The following is a 6723-nucleotide window of genomic DNA, read 5'->3' on the forward strand; positions in this document are numbered from 1 at the left end:
AAGTTTCGAGACAGTTAGGCTAAAAACAACAATGAATATTTATAAACCCCTTTTTATCATCATCAATGCCAAACTGAAGCTTTTTTGAATATATATATGATAGTATTTGCTTACATAAGAATGCATAAATCGCCTGTTTACTTTCTTGTCAAATCCAAAACGTTAGCAGATATAATTTTAATGATTCCTGGAAAAATTATCATTTAATAACTCTAAAATATAAAAAGTACTTAATCACTAAAGTTAATGAATTATTGTCAGAATTGCCAGTGTGAATTCATTCTAATAGTTTTATCTCTTATTTGAGAGGCACTTCAACTTCTAAGATAACCCATTATCCTTATATTATTTTGCAAGAACGAACTACAAAACTTCCTTGTTTAATCAGAAAAAAAAAAAAAACGTGTTCCCAATTGTTGTTAACTTTCCTATAGCGCAGTAATCTTATTCTATAAGAGGATGAGACACATTGCATTATAGCAGTTGGTGTGATTGTCAGCAGTCTATCAATATGTTCCGCTACTCGCAGAGTGTCTTCGCGTGTGTCCTTCTAATAGTAGGCATAACCAAGTGCTTCCCTCTCTCAGAACGCGACTGTAGTGATGTACACGATAGTCTCTATCTGGACTCATGGCCGGTACGTCTCGTAGAATAAATACATAATTAATTTTTGCACTGTCTTTCAGGTTTCGTGGTGATTGTCACATTGCACTTTGCATGATTGTCACAGTTACCAAAGTTAAAACCTGATATTTTTGTATTGCAGCTTTCTGATGAATGGTATGTTTTAGCCTACACATTGAACATGTCGACATCCCTGGACTTTACGTGCATAAAATATAACTTCAATCTTCATTCAAGATCAATGGATATATATGTGACAATTAACTCGTAACTTAATTATTTATTTTTTCTACAGCAGATCATTATAAGAATTATTTCTCATTGCTTAAATATAAGCAAGTTATAATGCAAAATTGTTTACTTCCATTTTTGCTTTGATAGTGATAATCTTACAATACCCTTCAACCAGTCGTGGGTTACTTCTGCCAGTTATTATGTCGATCGTAAGTAGCACGATATACGTTTAACTTATTTGGTTAATACTGGTTAATATTATATCTAATTTAGTTTTTTAATGTAGAATATCAGAAGAAATAGAATATTTTTATAGTAGTTACATTGGCTTTAATTCGCTATTAAAACTGTCATATTTAAAAAGTGTGATTTAATAAAGAACTAAACGAAGTCGGTTTACAGAAATACGAGGGTGGTCTGAAAGGTTCTCGACCTAACAATGAAAAAACGAATTTATAATTTCCAAATTATTATTTTTATTTTTTAACATATTGTAATTTAAATTAAAAATTAAAAGTTTAATTTTAATTAATATTTTTCAAAATGAATGTAAGACTAATACATTTATTCCATCGATGCTGCAGCGCCATTATCCCTTCCATGTAGTGGTTCTCAGTAAGATCTGCAAAATACCCTTTTACAGTCACAAACACCTCTTCGAAGAAAATCACTGACCAGCGAGGAAGAGTATTAGTTTTGGGAAGAGATAGAAGTCAGAGGGAACCAAATCTGGGGAATAGGGTGGATGTTCCAACAATTCATAGTGCAGATCTCTTAATGTTCCCATTGCCAAAACACCTTTGTGGGCAGGTGCATTGTCGTGCTGAAAGATGATTTTTTTCTTCTGTAAACCGGATCTTTTCTCAGGAATTTTTTCGTCTAGTCTGGTTAAAAGATTGGTATAATTTCCAATTTCCCGATTATTGTTTTAGCCTTTTCAAGGTAATAAACAAAATGCCTTTAGCATCTCAAAACGTCGATGCCATGACCTTTCCTGCTGATGGAACCGACTTTGTCTTCTTGGCGCTGAACAACAGGCTTCTGTCCACTGTTTCTATTGCTGTTTGGATTCTGGTGTGTAATCTTGAATCCAAGTCTCATTCATTGTCATAAATCGACGCACAAAATCAGTTTTATTCTTGTTAAAACGCTCCAAGCACTGTTCAGAGATTTTCATGCGAGTGCGTTTTTGATCTGCTGTGAGCAAGCGCGGCACCCATCTTGCGCAAAGCTTTTTCATATAAAATTCTTCATGCAAAATATACCCTACATATTCTTTTGAAATGCCTATCTAAGCTATTTCACGCCGTTTGACTCGCCGGTCATCCAATATCATATCGTGCACTTAATCGATGATTTCTGGTGTTGTTACAATTTTTGTTACAAAATTGTTGTTACAATTTTCTTCACGTGGATCAACTTCAAGGCTAATACGGCCAAGTTTGATCTCTGCAGCCCATTTCTTAATGGTCAAAAACGAAGGAGAAGAGTGCCCATAAACGTTTATGAGCTTCGGATGAATTTCTTTTGGCGTTAAACCTTCTTCTACAAAGAATTTTATAACCGCACGATACTCAATTTTATCCATTTCAAGAGATGCAGACAAGAAGTTTGCTTCAGACAGCTGTAGAAAACAAACTACTTGATAGGATGACTTGCAATTTCACATGGAAGCTTATAACAGATTTCCAACTTAGAAAAAAAAATCTTGCCGATAGTGTTGTCATCTATGGTCGAGGCCAAGAACGTTTCAGACTATCCACGTATGTGAATAACATCTTTTCCCCGAAATAAAGGGGAAGCCCCTTTTCTACTGGGTCGTTTCCAAGAATTTTTCCCTTGCAATAGCACATAACTCGTCTATTTATTGCCTTTAGTGTGCGTGAATTGTTTTATTTTTTTCTTCTAATTTTTTCCAGATTTCATTAAAGCTCATAAGTAGTCATTATTCTGAAAATGTAAGTCTTGTAGTCATCATTATTTCTTCATTCTGCATCCGTCTTTCTAGTTTTTTTTTCAACGTGGGTTTTTTAATATTTTGATTGTTTTATTTTCAAGATATACGATGTGCGCTACCAAATGTTAACGGCTATCTGCAAACCATCGCCTTTGTGGCAAAGAAGAGGATGAGATATGACCTTTGGCCTTCAGTTGTAAAGATAGTTTTGAATACTTTTTAGAATACCGGAAACGTTATAAGAACTTTCTATTGAACGGTATGAACTGATCCCTCTTGCGTGCGGGATTAACAGAGCTTATACCTCTCCTCCCTGAATTAATTTAATTTTTTCATTTTACGATATCAGGCCTAAATCCTTAAGCAGAATTGAACTGAAATATGAAACAATAAATCTAACCACAACCACTTCATGCTTTTTAAATACCTTTCTAATAATCATTCTGTAATATTACATAATTTTAAAAGTTTTTAAAATTACGTAATTTAAAAAACTTTTAAAATACGTATAGCAATTACATCTATGAAGCAATTTTATTATTTCGGTAAATTGCATGTGACCTTTTGTATGATTCGCGTGATTTGAGAGATGCCAAATTCAAATTTCCGTGGCGGAAATAGTCTCTTTCTCAGACTGAAACAGGCTTTTCTAATATGATCCCGCCTTCTTATTTTGTATTATACCTAAACAGTCTCATTTTAGTCTTATCCAAGTGTGTGTCTGTCTCTCTTCTCTTTCATATAATATTACAACTTTGATAACTGATTTGCATTTTGTGCATATATTTTTGATTGCTCCGTTAGTCTCCTATTTCTCCTATCATTGCATTTGATGTATGCCAGGTAACTTCGACTATCGCGATCCAAATTTTAGTTAGCCTTCACGTCTCACTTTTCTCTCCTAAGTTTTTCTGCTACTTCTCAACTTTCTTCTGTTCTTCTTCCACACTTTTTCTTATAATAACTGTTCATACTCCAGGATGATTCTTTTAAAAGTCGTTAGCTGCGAGTATCCCTTATGAAGAAGAAATCCGATGCAGTAAAGATCTCTAATTTAAATTAATTTAACTAAATCAAAACGCTCCTTAAATGAGTATTTAATTGTATTGATTACGAGGCTCTTTGGAAAAGTCATTAACGATTTTTTCCTTACAGTCAAAATGTCTGTAATCCTTTTTTTTTTCAAGATATGAATAAGATCTGTAATATTTCTTTAAGTTTAGTTTTGTCTCTTCGGTAATTCCACTTCAATAAGTCCTTGTAGCGTTTTATCTAAATAATTATAATTTGTTTTCGTCTCGGATCCCTTTATCTGGATATCTCCTTTAAGATCTTCGACCTGATCAATTTATTAAAATTGTAGCTAAAAGAAACCATTTTGAAGTTAAAAATTCATTTGCTTGTTTCTTGGGGCAAACTGTGCTTTTATGAAGCTTGATCCATAAACTGATTAGACAACATAAGATGCGATCAAAAGACCAAATAACAAAGTTAACTGAGATTCCTCAAAAGATAAGTTAAGGTTTTACCACGTGCAACAGATTGCAGCTAAATGTTTGAGGAAATATCTGTTCTCCAAATCATGCCTTTGTTCCATACTTTCATTAGTCTCGATGTCTATTACATTGCGACTTGTTTTTTTATTTACAGCAAAGAGAAAAAATATATGGTTACATCATCCCTATTCGAAACAAAACAAAAACGTAATATCGATCTGAAAACAAAAACGTAATATCGATCTGAAAACAAAGAATTGCTTGCGAAGGTTTTCGCAAACGGAGTCCCTGTATCAACCTACAACTGAACTTGTTCGAAGTGACCAGCATGTAACATTACGGAAGTAGCTTTATATTTTAGAAAAAAATATAAGTTTTTGATCCCATATCCTATACGCTCATAGATGGGATCAAACAAAAAAAAATTATCAGCATAATTTGATAGTTCTAGAATCATGAGCTGGCATTCTTGTCAACCATACTCTATTCCCGAGGGATTACAAACTCATCTTTCTTTAATGAATGAAGGTCTCCGACTGCCTATATATTTGTTAGTGGTAGACACCTGTCGAGCTGGGTTCTTACTTATAAACTAACAATCACGCTTGGATAAGAGACTGCGAACTTCGAACGAGAAGTCTTCGGAAGGATGTAAATCATTATCATAGGAGCATATTTATCATTTCACATACAGCAGGACAAAGCTAACTTACGCGACCTTATGTGAGTTTTTCGTCACCCACAGAAAGATATTCATAGGAGAATCCAGAACTCTAATATTAATGAATTGTTATAGTCGTGGAAGTAAACGAAATGAGCGACGAATCTCCCTGTTCAGTGTGCTGTGAAGTGGTTTTGAAGAATAACCGGAGTAAGTATTTGTGGTGAGTTATCGCTTTCAAACTGTGAGGAACTGTTGTGATGTCAATGTCTGCAACTGTTTTTCCTGATATGTACTCAGATCATTTGTTGCCTTGCTTGGGAAGATAACTTGAACACTTCTGAATAATGCATTATTTACAATTCTGTGGCAATTTAAATTAACAGACCATGTGATTCTGCAAGTGCTGTTTTGACATAATCTGAGTAATGTGGGAAAACTTGATATTGCATACACATAGCCGCTATCTCAGGATAACAAAACTCCTGTAAAACAAACTGAAACATCTATTTGTATCTAGACTTGGAAGGCCAATAAGGACAAAGGGACTAATTGAGCGCGTGACTATAAGACAAATATGGCATGAAAAGTTCAGAATATACAACTGAAAAGAGGAATTCTTCACATTCCCTGAGTATTTTTAGCATGAGTTGATACTTTACTAGCTACAAATTTCCAAATAGAACAATTTCTTCATCCTGTATCTGAGGAACAAGAAAGAGAAAATATGTGCGATGATTTTATAATTCCTGAATGATTAACTGGTGGTGATTACTAATAGCTTAGATATCGCTATTCAAAGCTACAAGCGTATAACAATTAAATTGTTCATGCCTTCCCATATATGTATGAACAATTTAACTTGTTTTATTCGAGTATGTTTCATGATGCTAGAGGGATGCCGATGTTTTGTATAGTACTTGTCCAAACACATTTGACTTATTTGTTAGTAGTTAAAAAATTAAGTGAGAACGTTTGTAAATTCGACAAATAATCTACCTGATGCTCTGATTGACAGGAAGGTTAAGTTTATAGCACAGTCAGTTTTCAATTTTTGTATTATTTATTTAAATAACCATGGATAATGTGAAAAATATTATTCAATGTATATAGATGATGATCATCAAATTAAAATTTCTTTATTCTATTACAGGTGTGTTTTCTATTCTATCCAGAGAGAAGCATCTTGTCGATCCATCGTATTACACCACTGTTTATTGCAAACTGAAGTCGAGAAATTTTGGTTTCAACTTTACGTTCGTTAATGAGACTTGCCAAACACCGCTATGACCATGATTGGTTTCATCCACACCTGGCGAATGATTATTGCATTAATGAACTTGATATTAACAATAACAATCAATCATTTAGGGTTAACTGCTTTAAGCCTACTTATTTAAGAAAGTGATATTTCCAGATGAAGTACGGAGATATCATGAAAGTTAAATGATGCAAAAGAAATACATCTGAAATATCCTGTAATTTGTTTACTGAATAAAACTTTTAAACTTCAGATCTCATTTTTTTGCTATTGCTGCTAACTGCACAGAAAGCATAATCTTTGCTGCTGTTTTTTCTGACACATCGTGAACTAATTAAAAGAAAGAGCAATAAACTTCCATTATTCTTTTAGAGCCAAGTAAAAAGCAATGACTGCCCTTCGAAACTTAAAAGAGCCGACATTCTTTCATTACCTAATAAATTTTGTTAGACCACATACTGGGAAACAATTTCATAACATTAGCAAAGAA

At 33.6% G+C, this 6723-nt stretch overlaps 1 long non-coding RNA gene across 1 annotated transcript; it reads left to right on the top strand.

The window, feature by feature from the left end:
• The first annotated feature begins 467 nt into the window (after positions 1-467).
• LOC150094842 (uncharacterized) lies at positions 468-6485 on the top strand. The gene is made up of 2 exons (XR_016550186.1): positions 468-637; positions 6126-6485. It is a non-coding gene; the product is annotated as an uncharacterized LOC150094842 (long non-coding RNA).
• Positions 6486-6723: the final 238 nt, after the last annotated feature.

Source organism: Typopeltis vanoorti, chromosome 21, assembly GCF_054136105.1.
Source record: "Typopeltis vanoorti isolate ZY-2024b chromosome 21, IOZ_Tvanoo_1.0, whole genome shotgun sequence".
Taxonomy (NCBI): Eukaryota; Metazoa; Arthropoda; class Arachnida; order Uropygi; family Thelyphonidae; genus Typopeltis; species Typopeltis vanoorti.